The 18,850-nt window shown below is 39.2% G+C and overlaps 1 protein-coding gene across 2 annotated transcripts in view; it reads left to right on the plus strand.

Moving 5' to 3' along the window:
- Window positions 1-18,850, plus strand: part of DISP1 (dispatched RND transporter family member 1) — a 300,241-nt gene that overhangs the window by 657 nt on the left and 280,734 nt on the right. The window lies entirely within an intron of this gene.

Consider the following 18,850-nt stretch of genomic DNA (forward strand, 5'->3'; position numbering starts at 1 on the left):
TGCCCAACTCGGGGCCGCGCTGTCAGTGCTGGCGGCGCGCGGTGCTTGCCCCGGTGGACCGAGGGAGAAGCTGAACTCTTCGCACCCAGAGCCAACTTAGGCAGGATTTCTCTGTCACGCCTATAGTGCTTCAAAGTAGTTCTCATACAAGCACGCCCACCAAAGTTTTCTTTCTGGGATCTTCTCAACACTGCAGTTTAGGTTATTTTACTTCTTTGTCATGGAATGAACTCCGAAATGCCTGTAGGATTACGGTGGTAATTACACGGAAAGCCTATGCTGTCAATGCTTGCAGTTACAGTTCATTGTTTTCTGCCTGCTTTCTAACACGTCTTTATTACGAGTTACCCTATTGGGTTTAGTTTTTCAGGTTAACCAGTAAGGGCAGGTTTACATTAGCGTGCAGCCAGTTACTACCCATTCCTAGGAATTTACTGTTACTTCTTACTTCTCCTACAAGGAAAAAATATATATTTGCCGCTGTTGGTGTTTAAAAAAATATTGATAACCCAAGATATGCTGTTATATACGCATTAGCACATTTAGCTTTCCTAGTGGACAGTGAATAATAGATGGGCTTGTTTTATTACCATAGGTAGTAGTTACTAATTTTAGTTATTGTCTACATTGTATGTATGTTTATCAGATGCAATTAGTAAGTACATCTAATCTATAGCATAAGAGCGTCACACTTCAGTGTTATTAGGAAGACTCCTCTAGCTTCAAGAGATGGTGAGTGGCAGGAGTTTTGCTGCAAACTGTTTAAGGGAGCTGGAGAGAGCTATAACAGTGATGATTGTTTTCCTTGTTTCAGATTTCAAGCGTTAAAGTTTTTATTTCTAAAACTACTGTATTGGAGTAGGTAAATTTTAGATCTGATTTGGTGTCTGACATCTACTACTTCAAGTAAACATTTTATCTTTATTGGTGCCTTTGTGTACTGCTGGCTATAAATTCTTCCCCTTTCCCCAACTTTGTGAATACTTTGGTATACTTCACAAAACTTGTGTATATTTCAAGTGTATGATTCGATAAACATGTACATTGTGAAATGAGTACTGTGTCAGGCTAACAGATTCTCACTCACCTACCTAACATTTTCTTTTTCTTCCTTCCTTCATCTTTTTTTTTTTTTGTGTGGCAAGAAGACTTAAGATCTCTCTTCCAAATTTCAAATATACAATATTATTAAGTATTAACTCGTAACTCTTGATGGCCTTGAAAATCTGTGCTTGAGTTAGATAGTTATAATTTCCTGATGGTTGGGGCACAGCTGATATTTACAAGAGGAAAACTGCCCTCCAAAACCCTTTCATATGTAAATGAGCATATTTTATAATTTTTCAAATCAGAAAATGAAAAGGTGATTTTGATCTTTACAGTTATTAAATTAAGTGTTATATACAGTTTTATATAAATTTTTGTATATGTATTAAACTCATTTCTTTAAATTAGACAGTATTGTTTTTCTGATAAGGCTTGTTCTGATTTTTCCACACACTCTTGGTTTCAAAATGTGTTCTTCCCTCTTTTCTCTTGGTTGTTGGGAGATAGAGCACTTGACAAAGTCTCTTGAGACTTAAGTTCTGTAGAGGAAGTGCTAGTTGTTGAAACGCAGGAGCCCAGCCTTCTGTAGGAAGTCTCTAGTTACTATCTGAATTTATGTTTGAAATGTGATTGTGTTCTGGATAATCTTTGGAATTTTTCTTCTTTGTTCTGATTGCTGAGTACATTTCTTAGCTTTTTATAGATAAGTTTATGTGTTATTTAGGATTTAGATGTATTTTGCAGTTTAACCAATTGCTGCAATTTTTTATTAGGGTGCAGCAAATTGCTAGTTATTCTTACAGATTTACTATTTCTTTTTATTTCTGCTACAGTGAAATATGTATCCGTGCATTGGAAGAACTATTAAAAAAGCAATAACCAAAACCCTGTCTTCATATGTACACACTTAAACTTTCTGTTTTCCTTAATCACAAGTTTGCAATATTTGGACTAATTTCTTACATTGAGTTTTTTGGTTTTTTGCTCTCAGATTATCAGTTTCATTATTGAAGTCCATTCTCAGTTATCAGCATACCCTAGTTAGACAGCCATCCCATACCATTTGATAGAATCAGGAGAACTTATTAATAAGCTGAGGAATACAGCTTTTGGACAGGGAGATACAAAGCAGAGTGTTGGTCTGCTGACCTACCATCCAGTTGCTGTGTTGCCTATAATATAGGTGTGGCCCTCAGCAAGACTGGCTGAGGCATAGTTGACCCCTTCTTTTAGTATTACTTTCTGTCCTTTTCCTTCTGCTCAGTGAGACCTTTTCTGTCATAGTGACTAAGTTGACCTGGGCCTCAAAGTGACTCAGGGGATCAGAGAAGCCAAAAGGACTGCAGTCCTGTTAGTGGAACCTGGTCCATTCTGCTGAGTCTGATCACATACATTCTGGCAGATTGTCCAGTCTTCAGCCATGTAGTTATGGCTGTGAACCACTTGTTTACGTTACTGTTGTTTGAAAAACAATTTTAATACTAAATGATAATTGGTCAGATTAAGTAAATGGACTCAATTTTGTTTAGAGTGAGGCATCACATTAAATTACCCATGAACTTTTCTATTAAAATGATATGATTGATAAACCTCATAATTGCAAATACAACAGAAAATACATAGATCGCCCGTTCTCTTCATTGTTGTTATTAGTTGTTGTTGTTTTTAATTTGAGATCCTAAAGAAAAAAACTGTTGGATAAAAGATATGGTCAGGTGGGGGAGGATGACCATTATTGGTGACATATTAAGTTTGTCCCCCTTTAGACCCTTCATCTATTTCTTCTGCCCCATTCCCCATGGCAACCCATATGTGGCTATTCTAATTAAAATTAAATCAAATTAAAAAGTTAGTTCTTAGGTCACTAAGCCACATTTCAAGTGCTCAGATGCCACATGTGGTAATTACCACATTAGATGGTGCAGATAAAGGACATTTCTGCCCTCTCAGTGTTCTGTGGGACACTGTTGTGTTGGGTGCTGCTCTAGAGCTTGCTCTGTGTAAAGCAAGGGACAGAGCTCAATAGCATAATTTAATGCAGAGAAGTGGACTCACTCAGGATAGAATCCTCAGCGACGACTAGGTTCTTCAGTTACCTACTGCCAGTTCCTCACAATCAGGTGGAAGTAACTGCAGAGACAGATACAATGCGCTGGAGGACCTAGAGGTCCTAAGCCTTTGGTTTCTCAGCCATTTCTTGTATTACATCACAGAGGAAAGGAGGAAACTGCATCTACATTGTGAGATGCAGTCTTTATCTGTAAAATGGCTTCAAAAGTTGTGTTCAAGCTGTAGAAATGCATTACATTTGTTTCAAGAGTGTGAGCAACACAGGTGTCTGTGTGGGGGAAATTTGGCCAAAGAGGTGTCTGTAGTTTAGACCAGTGGTTCTTAATCTGTCATATCCAACACTATTTTTAAAACAAATAGTTTATAATTGCTCCTTTACAATCCTGAAATGAATTCATAGATATGCTGTGATTACTTACAAACCTGATTGCAAAGAAATGAACATAATGTTTTGTAACATAAAGGAGAAATAAAAATGACATCATTAAAAAATACATTTTTTATATGTGTATGCTCTACACATACCAAGTGGTCAAACCTTTTTTTTTTTTAGGTAATTATTTTTTATTGAAGGGTAGTTGACGCACAGTATTACATCACATTAGTTTCAAGTGTACAACACAGTGATAAAACATTTATATACATAATTCTAGGTTCCAGCTATCACCCTACCAAGCTGTTACACTATCTTGACTATATTCCTTATGCTGTACATTACATCCCGGTTACTTATTTATTTTACCATTGGAAGTCTGTCCTTTTTTTTTTTTTTTTTTTCTGTGAGGGCATCTCTCATATTTACTGATCAAGTGGTTGTTAATGACATTAAAATTCTGTATAGGGGAGTCAATGCTCAATGCACAATCATTAATCCACCCCAAGCCTAATTTTCGTCAGTCTCCAATCTTCTGAGGCATAACAAACAAATTCTTACATGGAGAACAAATTCTTACATAATGAATAAGTTACATAGTGAACAGTACAAGGGCAGTCATCACAGAAACTTTCGGTTTTGCTCATGCATTATGAACTATAAACAGTTCAAATATGAATACTCATTTGGTTCTTATACTTGATTTATATGTGGATACCACATTTCTCTCTTTATTATTATTATTTTTAATAAAATGCTGAAGTGGTAGGTAGATACAAGATAAAGGTAGAAAACATAGTTTAGTGTTGTAAGAGAGCAAATGTAGATGATCAGGTGTGTGCCTGTAGACTATGTGTTAATCCAAGCTAGACAAGGGCAATAAAACATCCACGTATGCAGAAGATTTCTCTCAGAACGGGAGGGTGGGTTCTAAGCCTCACCTCTGTTGATCCCCAATTTCTCACCTGATGACCCCCCTGCGACTGTGCCTGTCTTAGGTTGTCCCTCCCTTGAGGAATCTTACCCGTCTCTGGCTAACCAGTCATCTTCCGGGGCCATACAGGGAAATGTAAAGTTGGTAAGTGAGAGAGAAGCCTTATTGTTTGAAATGGTTAGCTTTTTATTTCTTTGCATATTTATGCCCTGTAGCTTCTATGCCCAGCATTTATCTTGAGGTATCTTTACCACTTGGAAGAATTATGATACTCGGTAAATTTGATATGAGGCACGAATTCTATTTAAGGGTTGTAATTAGGAAGGAAGAAGAAAAGCTATAGAAGTAGCAGGCGGAAGAAAACATGGGAAGATTGATTATTTCTTTGACATATCTTCTTGTAGAGTAACTTCAGCATGTATAGGTTTTAAGCTACTACTTAAATTGCGCACACACATTAACATAATAGGAGTATAGTTACATAACCAAAGCATACCTGTAATTACCAGCCATCTCCAGTGAAACCAAGAAAACCAGTTAGGCACCTTAGGCATTTGTGAAAACTTATCTATGATATGGTGGATATTGTCCAACTGAACTTGAACAGTCTGAGAGAAATCAGACAAATTAAAACAACCCATTCCTGGGGACTGTTCACATCCCTTATGTTCTTTTAACAGTAAATAGTCTGTAGTTGTAAGATTTTGGAGCGCTACAATTTGCACTTCTCCTAATTCTTGGTTGAGTTCCGACAGTATAGATCCAGTCAAATTTGTTGTTTTACTGTATGCACAGGCCAGCTTAGATATTTCCTTCATTCCCATGGCAAGTCCAGGAGCTGGTGGGATGAGTGCATCTACAGCTGTAGCAGTGCGTGGATCTTTGTTGGGGTTTTTTGATGATCATCTTCTGGCATGAGTCTTCCAGAGAGTGCTGATGTTGGAAGTTCTCTTTCATATCGTATCTTAGTTCATTTTCAGGGTAGCCCAATTAGGCTTTGATCTTCTGTATAAATGCAAACAGACCCTTTGCCTATACTTTTATATGCCCTTTATACCCTTGTGTAGAACTCATTGGAGGTTACCACACAGTAACTGCCCTATTTTTTTGTTTTGTTTTGTTTTGTTTTTGGTATCACTAATCTACACTTACATGACGAATATTATGTTTACTAGGCTCTCCCCTATACCAGGTCTCCCCTATAAAACACTTTACAGTCACTGTCCATCAGCATAGCAAAATGTTGTAGAATCACTACTTGCCTTCTCTGTGTTGTACAGCCCTCCCTTTTCTCCTACCCCCCCATGCATGTTAATCTTAATACCCCCTACTTCTGCCCCCCCCTTATCCCTCCCTACCCACCCATCCTCCCCAGTCCCTTTCCCTTTGGTACCTGTTAGTCCATTCTTGAGTTCTGTGATTCTGGTGCTGTTTTGTTCCTTCAGTTTTTCCTTTGTTCTTATATTCCACAGATAAGTGAAATCATTTGGTATTTCTCTTTCTCCGCTTGGCTCGTTTCACTGAGCATAATACCCTCCAGCTCCATCCATGTTGCTGCAAATGATTGGATTTGCCCTTTTCTTATGGCTGAGTAGTATTCCATTGTGTATATGTACCACATCTTCTTTATCCATTCATCTATCGATGGACATTTAGGTTGCTTCCAATTCTTGGCTATTGTAAATAGTGCTGCGATAAACATAGGGGTGCACTGATCTTTCTCATACTTGATTGCTGCATTCTTAGGGTAAATTCCTAGGAGTGCAATTCCTGGGTCAAATGGTAAGTCTGTTTTGAGCATTTTGATGTACCTCCATACTGCTTTCCACAATGGTTGAACTAACTTACATTCCCACCAGCAGTGTAGGAGGGTTCCCCTTTCTCCACAGCCTCACCAACATTTGTTGTTGTTTGTCTCTTGGATGACAGCCATCCTTACTGGTGTGTGGTGATACCTCATTGTAGTTTTAATTTGCATTTCTCTGATAATTAGCGATGTGGAGCATCTTTTCATGTGTCTGTTGGCCATCTGTATTTCTATTTTGGAGAACTGTCCGTTCAGTTCCTCTGCCCATTTTTTAATTGGGTTATTTGTTTTTTGTTTGTTGAGGCGTGTGAGCTCTTTATATATTCTGGACGTCAAGCCTTTATCGGATGTGTCATTTTCAAATCTTTTCTCCCATACTGTAGGGATCCTTTTTGTTCTATTGATGGTGTCTTTTGCTGTACAGAAGCTTTTCAGCTTAATATAGTCCCACTTACTCATTTTTGCTGTTTTTTTCCTTGCCCGGGGAGATATGTTCAAGAAGAGGTCACTCATGTTTATGTCTAAGAGGTTTTTGCCTATGTTTTCTTCCAAGAGTTTAATGGTTTCATGGCTTACATTCAGGTCTTTGATCCATTTTGAGTTTACTTTTGTATATGGGGTTAGACAATGGTCCAGTTTCATTCTCCTACATGTAGCTGTCCAGTTTTGCCAGCACCACCTGTTGAAGAGACTGTCATTTCGCCATTGTATGTCCATGGCTCCTTTATCAAATATGAATTGACCATATATGTCTGGGTTAATGTCTGGATTCTCTAGTCTGTTCCATTGGTCTGTGGCTCTGCTCTTGTGCCAGTACCAAATTGTCTTGATTACTATGGCTTTATAGTAGAGCTTGAAGTTGGGGAGTGAGATCCCCCCTACTTTATTCTTCTTTCTCAGGATTGCTTTGGCTGTTCGGGGTCTTTGGTGTTTCCATATGAATTTTTTAATTATTTGTTCCAGTTCATTGAAGAATGTTGCTGGTAGTTTCATAGGGATTGCATCAAATCTGTATATTGCTTTGGGCAGGATGGCCATTTTGACGATATTAATTCTTCCTAGCCACGAGCATGGGATGCGTTTCCATATGTTAGTGTCCCCTTTAATTACTCTTAAGAGTGACTTGGAATTTTCAGAGTATAAGTCTTTCACTTCTTTGATTAGGTTTATTCCTAGGTATTTTATTTTTTTTGATGCAATTGTGAATGGAGTTGTTTTCCTGATTTCTCTTTCTGTTGGTTCATTGTTAGTATATAGGAAAGCCACAGATTTTTGTGTGTTGATTTTGTATCCTGCAACTTTGCTGTATTCCGATATCAGTTCTAGTAGTTTTGGGGTGGAGTCTTTAGGGTTTTTTATGTACAGTATCATGTCATCTGCAAATAGTGACAGTTTAACTTCTTCTTTACCAATCTGGATTCCTTGTATTTCTTTGTTTTGTCTGATTGCCGTGGCTAGGACCTCCAGTACTATGTTAAATAACAGTGGGGAGAGTGGGCATCCCTGTCTAGTTCCCGTTCTCAGAGGAAATGCTTTCAGCTTCTCGCTGTTCAATATAATGTTGGCTGTCGGTTTATCATAGATGGCCTTTATTATATTGAGGTACTTGCCCTCTATTCCCATTTTGCTGAGAGTTTTTATCATGAATGGATGTTGAACTTTGTCAAATGCTTTTTCAGCATCTATGGAGATGATCATGTGGTTTTTGTCTTTCTTTTTGATGATGTGGTGGATGATGTTGATGGACTTTCGAATGTTGTACCATCCTTGCATCCCTGGGATGAATCCCACTTGGTCATGGTGTATGATCCTTTTGATGTATTTTTGAATTCGGTTTGCTAATATTTTGTTGAGTATTTTTGCATCTATGTTCATCAGGGATATTGGTCTGTAGTTTTCTTTTTTGGTGGGGTCTTTGCCTGGTTTTGGTATTAGGGTGATGTTAGCTTCATAGAATGAGTTTGGGAGTATCCCCTCCTCCTCTATTTTTTGGAAAACTTTATGGAGAATGGGTATTATGTCTTTCCTGTATGTCTGATAAAATTCCGAGGTAAATCCATCTGGCCCGGGGGTTTTGTTCTTTGGTAGTTTTTTGATTACCGGTTCAATTTCGTTGCTGGTAATTGGTCTGTTTAGATTTTCTGTTTCTTCCTGGGTCAATCTTGGAAGGTTGTATTTTTCTAGGAAGTTGTCCATTTCTCCTAGGTTTCCCAGCTTGTTAGCATATAGGTTTTCATAGTATTCTCTAATAATTCTTTGTATTTCTGTGGGGTCCGTCGTGATTTTTCCTTTCTCATTTCTGATACTGTTGATTTGTGTTGACTCTCTTTTCTTCTTAATAAGTCTGGCTAGAGGCTTATCTGTTTTGTTTATTTTCTCGAAGAACCAGCTCTTGGTTTCATTGATTTTTGCTATTGTTTTATTCTTCTCAATTTTATTTATTTCTTCTCTGATCTTTATTATGTCCCTCCTTCTGCTGACCTTAGGCCTCATCTGTTCTTCTTTTTCCAATTTCGATAATTGTGACATTAGACCATTCATTTGGGATTGCTCTTCCTTTTTTAAATAGGCTTGGATTGCTATATACTTTCCTCTTAAGACTGCTTTTGCTGTGTCTGACAGAAGTTGGGGCTTAGTGTTGTTGTTGTCATTTGTTTCCATATATTGCTGGATCTCCATTTTGATTTGGTCATTGATCCATTGATTATTTAGGAGCGTGTTGTTAAGCCTCCATGTGTTTGTGAGCCTCTTTGCTTTCTTTGTACAGTTTATTTCTAGTTTTATGCCTTTGTGGTCTGAAAAGTTGGTTGGTAGGATTTCAATCTTTTGGAATTTTCTGAGGCTCTTTTTGTGGCCTAGTATGTGGTCTATTCTGGAGAATGTTCCATGTGCACTTGAGAAGAATGTATATCCTGTTGCTTTTGGATGTAGACTTCTATAGATGTCTATTAGGTCCATCTGCTCTACTGTGTTGTTCAGTGCTTCCGTGTCCTTACTTATTTTCTGCCCAGTGGATCTATCCTTTGGGGTGAGTGGTGTGTTGAAGTCTCCTAGAATGAATGCATTGCAGTCTATATCCCCCTTTAGTTCTGTTAGTATTTGTTTCACATATGCTGGTTCTCCTGTGTTGGGTGCATATATGTTTAGAATGGTTATATCCTCTTGTTTGACTGAGCCCTTTATCATTATGTAGTGTCCTTCTTTATCTCTTGTTACTTTCTTTGTTTTGAAGTCTATTTTGTCTGATATTAGTACTGCAACCCCTGCTTTCTTCTCACTGTTGTTTGCTTGAAATATGTTTTTCCATCCCTTGACTTTTAGTCTGTACATGTCTTTGGGTTTGAGGTGAGTTTCTTGTAAGCAGCATATAGATGGGTCTTGCTTTTTTATCCATTCTGTTACTCTGTGTCTTTTGATTGGTGCATTCAACCCATTAACATTTAGGGTGACTATTGAAAGATATGTATTTATTGCCATTGCAGGCTTTAAATTCGTGGTTACCAAAGGTTCAAGGTTAGCCTCTTTAATATCTTACTGCCTAACTTAGCTCGCTTATTGACCTGTTATATACACTGTCTGGAGATTCTTTTCTTCTCTCCCTTCTTGTTCCTCCTCCTCGATTCTTCATATGTTGGGTGTTTTGTGCTGTGCTCTTTCTAGGAGTGCTCCCATCTAGAGCAGTCCCTGTAAGATGTTCTGTAGAGGTGGTTTGTGGGAAGCAAATTCCCTCAGCTTTTGTTTGTCTGGGAATTGTTTAATCCCACCGTCATATATGAATGATCGTCGTGCTGGATACAGTATCCTTGGTTCAAGGCCCTTCTGTTTCATTGTATTAAATATATCATGCCATTCTCTTCTGGCCTGTAGGGTTTCTGTTGAGAAATCTGACGTTAGCCTGATGGGTTTCCCTTTATAGGTGACCTTTTTCTCTCTAGCTGCCTTTAACACTCTTTCCTTGTCCTTGATCTTTGCCATTTTAATTATTATGTGTCTTGGTGTTGCCCTTCTTGGATCCTTTCTGTTGGGGGTTCTGTGTATTTCCGTGGTCTGTTCGAGTATTTCCTCCCCCAGTTTGGGGAAATTTTCAGCAATTATTTCTTCTAAGATACTTTCCATCTCTTTTCCTCTCTCTTCTTCTTCTGGGACCCCGATAATACGGATATTGTTCCCTTTGGATTGGTCACACAGTTCTCTTAATATTGTTTCATTCCTGGAGATCCTTTTGTCTCTCTCTATGTCAGCTTCTATGCGTTCCTGTTCTCTGATTTCAATTCCATCAATGGCCTCTTGCATTCTATCCATTCTGCTTATAAACCCTTCCAGAGTTTGTTTCATTTCTGCGATCTCCTTTCTGGCATCTGTGATCTCCCTCCGGACTTCATCCCATTTCTCTTGCGCATTTCTCTGCATCTCTGTCAGCATGTTTATGATTCTTATTTTGAATTCTTTGTCAGGAAGACTGGTTAGGTCTGTCTCCTTCTCTGGTGTTGTCTCTGTGATCTTTGTCTGCCTGTAGCTTTGCCTTTTCATAGTGATAGGAATAGTTTGCAGAGCTGGAACGAGTGACGGCTGGAAGGAGTTCCTTTCTTGTTGGTTTGTGGCCCTCCTCTCCTGGGAGAACAGCGATCTCTAGTGGCTTGTGCTGCGCAGCTGCGCGCAGACAGGGTTTCTGCTTCCTGCCCGGCTGCTATGGAGTTAATCTCCGCTGTTGCTGTGGGCGTGGCCTACCTCGGACAGCTACTCCAAAATGGTGGAGTCGCGTTGGAAAAGGAGCGGCTGGGAGGCTATTTATCTCCGTAAGGGGCCTCCCTGCTCCCTGCAGCCAGGGGTTAGGGTGCCCAGAGATCCCTGGATTCCCTACCTCTGGATTAAGTCTCCCGCCCTGCCCCTTTAAGACTTCCAAAAAGCACCCACCAAAACAAAACAACGACCACCAAAAAAAAAATTTTTAATTAAAAAAAATAAAAATTTTTTTAATTAAAAAAAAAAGTTGGTCGCTCGTTTTTCTTTATTCTCCAGTGCCAGCCTCAGGCCTCTGCTCACCGGTCTTGCTGCCCTGTTTCCCTAGTATTGGGGTCCCTATCCCTTTAAGACTTCCAAAAAGCGCTCACCAAAAAAGAAAAAAAAAAAAATGGTCGCGCGCTTTTCTTATGTCCTCCGGCGCCCGGCCTCCAGTGCCCGCTCACTGTTCTTGATGCCCTGTTTCCCTAGCATCCAGGGCCCCCTGGGCACGTACTGTGTGTGCACTCTGGCCCAATGGCGGGGGCTGGGTGTTCGGCAGTCCTGTGCTCCGTCTCCCTCCCGCTCTGCCTATTGTTCTCCCGAGCTGGGGGGAGGGGCGCTCGGCTCCCGCGTGGCCGGGGCTTGTATCTTACCCTCTTCGCGAGGCGCTGGGTTCTCTCAGGTGTGGATGTGGTCTGGATATTGTCCTGTGTCCTCTGGTCTTTATTCTAGTAAGGGTTGTCTTTGTTATATTTTCATAGATATATGTTGTTTTGGGAGGAGATTTCCGCTGCTCTACTCACGCCGCCATCTTCTGCCTCTCCCTTTTTTTTTTTTAATGTATCATTGATACACATTCTTTTTTTTTTTTTTTAATAATTATTTTTTATTGAAGGGTAGTTGACACACAGTATTACATTACATGAGTTTCAAGTGTACAACACAGTGGTAGAACATTTATATACATAATTCCAGGTTCCAGCTATCACCCTACCAGGCTGTTACAATATCTTGACTATATTCCTTATGCTATACATTACATCCCGGTTACTAATTTATTTTACCATTGGAAGTCTGTCCTTTTTTTTTTTTTTTTTGTGAGGGCATCTCTCATATTTATTGATCAAATGGTTGTTAACGACAATAAAATTCTGTATAGGGGAGTCAATGCTCAATGCACAATCATTATTCCACCCCAAGCCTAATTTTTGTCAGTCTCCAATCTTCTGAGGCATAACAAACAAGTTCTTACATGTAGAACAAATTCTTACATAATGAATAAGTTACATAGTGAACAGTACAAGGGCAGTCATCACAAACTTTCGGTTTTGCTCATGCATTATGAACTATAAACAGTCAGTTCAAATATGAATACTGATTTGGTTTTTATACTTGATTTATATGTGGATACCACATTTCTCTCTTTATTATTATTATTTTTAATAAAATGCTGAAGTGGTAGGTAGATACAAGATAAAGGTAGAAAACATAGTTTAGTGTTGTATGAGAGCACATGTAGATGATCAGGTGTGTGCCTGTAGACTATGTGTTAATCCAAGCTAGACCAGGGCAATAAAACATCCACGTATGCAGAAGATTTCTCTCAGAACGGGGGGGTGAGGTTCTAAGCCTCACCTCTGTTGATCCCCAATTTCTCACCTGATGGCCCCCCTGCGACTGTGCCTGTCTTAGGTTGTTCCTCCCTTGAGGAATCTTACCCGTCTCTGGCTAACCAGTCATCTTCCGGGGCCATACAGGGAAATGTGAAGTTGGTAAGTGAGAGAGAAGCCTTATTGTTTGAAAAAGTTAGCTTTTTACTTCTTTGCATATTTATGCCCTGTGGCTTCTATGCCCAGCATTTGTCTTGAGGTATCTTTACCACTTGGAAGAATTATGATACTCGGTAAATTTGATATGAGGCACAAATTCTATTTAAGGTTTGTAATTAGGAAGGAAGAAGAAAAGCTATAGAAGTAGCAGGCGGAAGAAAACATGGGAAGATTGATTATTTCTTTGATATATCTTCTTGTAGAGTAACTTCAGCATGTATAGGTTTTAAGCTACTACTTAAATTGCACACACACATTAACATAATAGGAGTATAGTTACATAACCAAAGCATATCTGTAATTACCAGCCATCTCCAGTGAAACCAAGAAAACCAGTTAGGCACCTTAGGCATTTGTGAAAACTTATCTATGATATGGTGGATATCGTCCAAATGAACTCGAACAGTCTGAGAGAAATCAGACAAATTAAAACAACCCATTCCTGGGGACTGTTCACATGCCATATGTTCTTTTAACAATAAATAGTTTGTAGTTGTAAGACTTTGGAGCGCTACTATTTGCACTTCTCCAAATTCTTGGTTGAGTTCCAACAGTATAGATCCAGTCCAATTTTGTTGTTTTACTGTATGCACAGGCCAGCTTAGATATCTCCTTCCTCATTCCCATGGCAGGTCCAGGAACTGGTGGGATGAGTGCATCTACAGCTGTAGCAGTGCGTGGATCTTTGTTGGGGTTTTTGATGATCATCTTCTGGCATGAGTCTTCCAGAGGGTGCAGATGTTGGAAGTTCTTTTTCATATCGTATCTTAGTTCATTTTCGGAGTAGCCCAATTAGGCTTTGATCCTCTGTATAAACACAAACAGACCCTTTGCCTACACTTTTATATGCCCTTTATACCCTTGTGTAGAACTCGTTGGAGGTTACCACACAGGAACTGCCCTTTTTTTTTGTTTTTTTTTTTTGCTATCAGTAATCTACACTTACATGACGAATATTATGTTTACTAGGCTCTCCCCTATACCAGGTCTCCCCTATAAACCCCTTTACAGTCACTGTCCATCAGCATAGCAAAATGTTGTAGAATCACTACTTGCCTTCTCTGTGTTGTACAGCCCTCCCTTTTCTCCTACCCCCCCATGCATGTTAATCTTAATACCCCCCTACTTCTCCCCCCCTTATCCCTCCCTACCCACCCATCCTCCCCAGTCCCTTTCCCTTTGGTACCTGTTAGTCCATTCTTGAGTTCTGTGATTCTGCTGCTGTTTTGTTCCTTCAGTTTTTCCTTTGTTCTTATATTCCACAGATAAGTGAAATCATTTGGTATTTCTCTTTCTCCGCTTGGCTTGTTTCACTGAGCATAATACCCTCCAGCTCCATCCATGTTGCTGCAAATGATTGGATTTGCCCTTTTCTTATAGCTGAGTAGTATTCCATTGTGTATATGTACCACATCTTCTTTATCCATTCATCTATTGATGGACATTTAGGTTGCTTCCAATTCTTGGCTATTGTAAATAGTGCTGCAATAAACATAGGGGTGCATCTGTGTTTCTCAAACTTGATTGCTGCATTCTTAGGGTAAATTCCTAGGAGTGCAATTCCTGGGTCAAATGGTAAGTCTGTTTTGAGCATTTTGATGTACCTCCATACTGCTTTCCACAATGGTTGAACTAACTTACATTCCCACCAGCAGTGTAGGAGGGTTCCCCTTTCTCCACAGCCTCGCCAACATTTGTTGTTGTTTGTCTTTTGGATGGCAGCCATCCTTACTGGTGTGAGGTGATACCTCATTGTAGTTTTAATTTGCATTTCTCTGATAATTAGCAATGTGGAGCATCTTTTCATGTGTCTGTTGGCCATCTGTATTTCTTTTTTGGAGAACTGTCCGTTCAGTTCCTCTGCCCATTTTTTAATTGGGTTATTTGTTTTTTGTTTGTTGAGGCGTGAGAGCTCCTTATATATTCTGGACGTCAAGCCTTTATCGGATGTGTCATTTTCAAATATATTCTCCCATACTGTAGGGATCCTTCTAGTTCTATTGATGGTGTCTTTTGCTGTACAGAAGCTTTTCAGCTTAATATAGTCCCACTTACTCATTTTTGCTGTTGTTTTCCTTGCCCGGGGAGATATGTTCAAGAAGAGGTCACTCATGTTTATGTCTAAGAGGTTTTCGCCTATGTTTTCTTCCAGGAGTTTAATGGTTTCATGGCTTACATTCAGGTCTTTGATCCATTTTGAGTTTACTTTTGTATATGGGGTTAGACAATGGTCCAGTTTCATTCTCCTACATGTAGCTGTCCAGTTTTGCCAGCACCACCTGTTGAAGAGACTGTCATTTCGCCATTATATGTCCATGGCTCCTTTATCAAATATTAATTGACCATATATGTCTGGGTTAATGTCTGGATTCTCTAGTCTGTTCCATTGGTCTGTGGCTCTGCTCTTGTGCCAGTACCAAATTGTCTTGATTACTATGGCTTTATAGTAGAGCTTGAAGTTGGGGAGTGAGATCCCCCCTACTTTATTCTTCTTTCTCAGGATTGCTTTGGCTATTCGGGGTCTTTGGTGTTTCCATATGAATTTTTGAATTATTTGTTCCAGTTCATTGAAGAATTTTGCTGGTAGTTTCATAGGGATTGCATCAAATCTGTATATTGCTTTGGGCAGGATGGCCATTTTAACGATATTAATTCTTCCTAGCCACGAGCATGGGATGAGTTTCCATCTGTTAGTGTCCCCTTTAATTTCTCTTAAGAGTGACTTGTAGTTTTCAGAGTATAAGTCTTTCACTTCTTTGGTTAGGTTTATTCCTAGGTATTTTATTTTTTTTGATGCAATTGTGAATGGGGTTGTTTTCCTGATTTCTCTCTCTGTTGGTTCATTGTTAGTATATAGGAAAGCCACAGATTTCTGTGTGTTGATTTTGTATCCTGCAACTTTGCTGTATTCCGATATCAGTTCTAGTAGTTTTGGGGTGGAGTCTTTAGGGTTTTTTATGTACAGTATCATGTCATCTGCAAATAGTGACAGTTTAACTTCTTCTTTACCAATCTGGATTCCTTGTATTTCTTTATTTTGTCTGATTGCCGTGGCTAGGACCTCCAGTACTATGTTAAATAACAGTGGAGAGAGTGGGCATCCCTGTCTAGTTCCCGATCTCAGAGGAAATGCTTTCAGCTTCTCACTGTTCAATATAATGTTGGCTGTCGGTTTATCATAGATGGCCTTTATTATGTTGAGGTACTTGCCCTCTATTCCCATTTTGCTGAGAATTTTTAACATGAATGGATGTTGAACTTTGTCGAATGCTTTTTCAGCATCTATGGAGATGATCATGTGGTTTTTGTCTTTCTTTTTGTTGATGTGGTGGATGATGTTGATGGACTTTCGAATGTTGTACCATCCTTGCATCCCTGGGATGAATCCCACTTGGTCATGGTGTATGATCCTTTTGATGTATTTTTGAATTCGGTTTGCTAATATTTTGTTGAGTATTTTTGCATCTACATTCATCAGGGATATTGGTCTGTAGTTTTCTTTTTTGGTGGGGTCTTTGCCTGGTTTTGGTATTAGGGTGATGTTAGCTTCATAGAATGAGTTTGGGAGTATCCCCTCCTCCTCTATTTTTTGGAAAACTTTAAGGAGAATGGGTATTATGTCTTCCCTGTATGTTTGATAAAATTCCGAGGTAAATCCATCTGGCCCGGGGGTTTTGTTCTTTGGTAGTTTTTTGATTACCGGTTCAATTTCGTTGCTGGTAATTGGTCTGTTTAGATTTTCTGTTTCTTCCTGGGTCAATCTTGGAAGGTTATATTTTTCTAGGAAGTTGTCCATTTCTCCTAGGTTTCCCAGCTTGTTAGCATATAGGTTTTCATAGTATTCTCCAATAATTCTTTGCATTTCCGTGGGGTCCGTCGTGATTTTTCCTTTCTCGTTTCTGATACTGTTGATTTGTGTTGACTCTCTTTTCTTCTTAATAAGTCTGGCTAGAGGCTTATCTATTTTGTTTATTTTCTCGAAGAACCAGCTCTTGGTTTCATTGATTTTTGCTATTGTTTTATTCTTCTCAATTTTATTTATTTCTTCTCTGATCTTTATTATGTCCCTCCTTCTGCTGACCTTAGGCCTCATCTGTTCTTCTTTTTCCAATTTCGATAATTGTGACATTAGACCATTCATTTGGGATTGCTCTTCCTTTTTTAAATAGGCTTGGATTGCTATATACTTTCCTCTTAAGACTGCTTTTGCTGTGTCCCACAGAAGTTGGGGCTTAGTGTTGTTGTTGTCATTTGTTTCCATATATTGCTGGATCTCCATTTTGATTTGGTCATTGATCCATTGATCATTTAGGAGCGTGTTGTTAAGCCTCCATGTGTTCGTGAGCCTCTTTGCTTTCTTTGTACAGTTTATTTCTAGTTTTATGCCTTTGTGGTCTGAAAAGTTGGTTGGTAGGATTTCAATCTTTTGGAATTTTCTGAGGCTCTTTTTGTGGCCTAGTATGTGGTCTATTCTGGAGAATGTTCCATGTGCACTTGAGAAGAATGTATATCCCGCTTCTTTTGGATGTAGAGTTCTATAGATGTCTATTAGGTCCATCTGCTCTACTGTGTTGTTCAGTGCTTCCGTGTCCTTACTTATTTTCTGCCCAGTGGATCTATCCTTTGGGGTGAGTGGTGTGTTGAAGTCTCCTAGAATGAATGCATTGCAGTCTATATCCCCCTTTAGTTCTGTTAGTATTTGTTTCACATATGCTGGTGCTCCTGTGTTGGGTGCATATATATTTAGAATGGTTATATCCTCTTGTTTGAGTGAGCCCTTTATCATTATGTAGTGTCCTTCTTTATCTCTTGTTACTTTCTTTGTTTTGAAGTCTATTTTGTCTGATATTAGTACTGCAACCCCTGCTTTCTTCTCACTGTTGTTTGCTTGAAATATGTTTTTCCATCCCTTGACTTTTAGTCTGTACATGTCTTTGGGTTTGAGGTGAGTTTCTTGTAAGCAGCATATAGATGGGTCTTGCTTTTTTATCCATTCTGTTACTCTGTGTCTTTTGATTGGTGCATTCAACCCATTAACATTTAGGGTGACTATTGAAAGATATGTACTTATTGCCATTGCAGGCTTTAAATTCGTGGTTACCAAAGGTTCAAGGTTAGCCTCTTTAGTATCTTACTGCCTAACTTAGCTCGCTTATTGAGCTGTTATATACACTGTCTGGAGATTCTTTTCTTCTCTCCCTTCTTGTTCCTCCTGCTCGATTCTTCATATGTTGGGTGTTTTGTGCTGTGCTCTTTCTAGGAGTGCTCCCATCTAGAGCAGTCCCTGTAAGATGTTCTGTAGAGGTGGTTTGTGGGAAGCAAATTCCCTCAGCTTTTGTTTGTCTGGGAATTGTTTAATCCCACCGTCATATTTGAATGATAGTCGTGCTGGATACAGTATCCTTGGTTCAAGGCCCTTCTGTTTCATTGTATTAAATATATCATGCCATTCTCTTCTGGCCTGTAGGGTTTCTGTTGAGAAATCTGACGTTAGCCTGATGGGTTTCCCTTTATAGGTGACCTTTTTCTCTCTAGCTGCCTTTAACACTCTTTCCTTGTCCTTGATCTTTGCCATTTTAATTATTATGTGTCTTGGTGTTGCCCTTCTTGGATCCTTTCTGTTGGGGGTTCTGTGTATTTCCGTGGTCTGTTTGATTACTTCCTCCCCCAGTGTGGGGAAGTTTTCAGCAATTATTTCTTCTAAGATACTTTCCATCTCTTTGCCTCTCTCTTCTTCTTCTGGGACCCCTATAATACGGATATTGCTCCTTTTAGATTGGTCACACAGTTCTCTTAATATTGTTTCATTCCTGGAGATCCTTTTGTCTCTCTCTATGTCAGCTTCCATGCGTTCCTGTTCTCTGATTTCAATTCCATCAATGGCCTCTTGCATTCTATCCATTCTGCTTATAAACCCTTCCAGAGTTTGTTTCATTTCTGCGATCTCCTTTCTGGCATCTGTGATCTCTTTCCGGACTTCATCCCATTTTTCTTGCGTATTTCTCTGCATCTCTGTCAGCATGTTTATGATTCTTATTTTGAATTCTTTGTCAGGAAGACTGGTTAGG

This window comes from Manis pentadactyla, chromosome 9 (genome assembly GCF_030020395.1).
Source record: "Manis pentadactyla isolate mManPen7 chromosome 9, mManPen7.hap1, whole genome shotgun sequence".
Lineage (NCBI taxonomy): Eukaryota > Metazoa > Chordata > Mammalia > Pholidota > Manidae > Manis > Manis pentadactyla.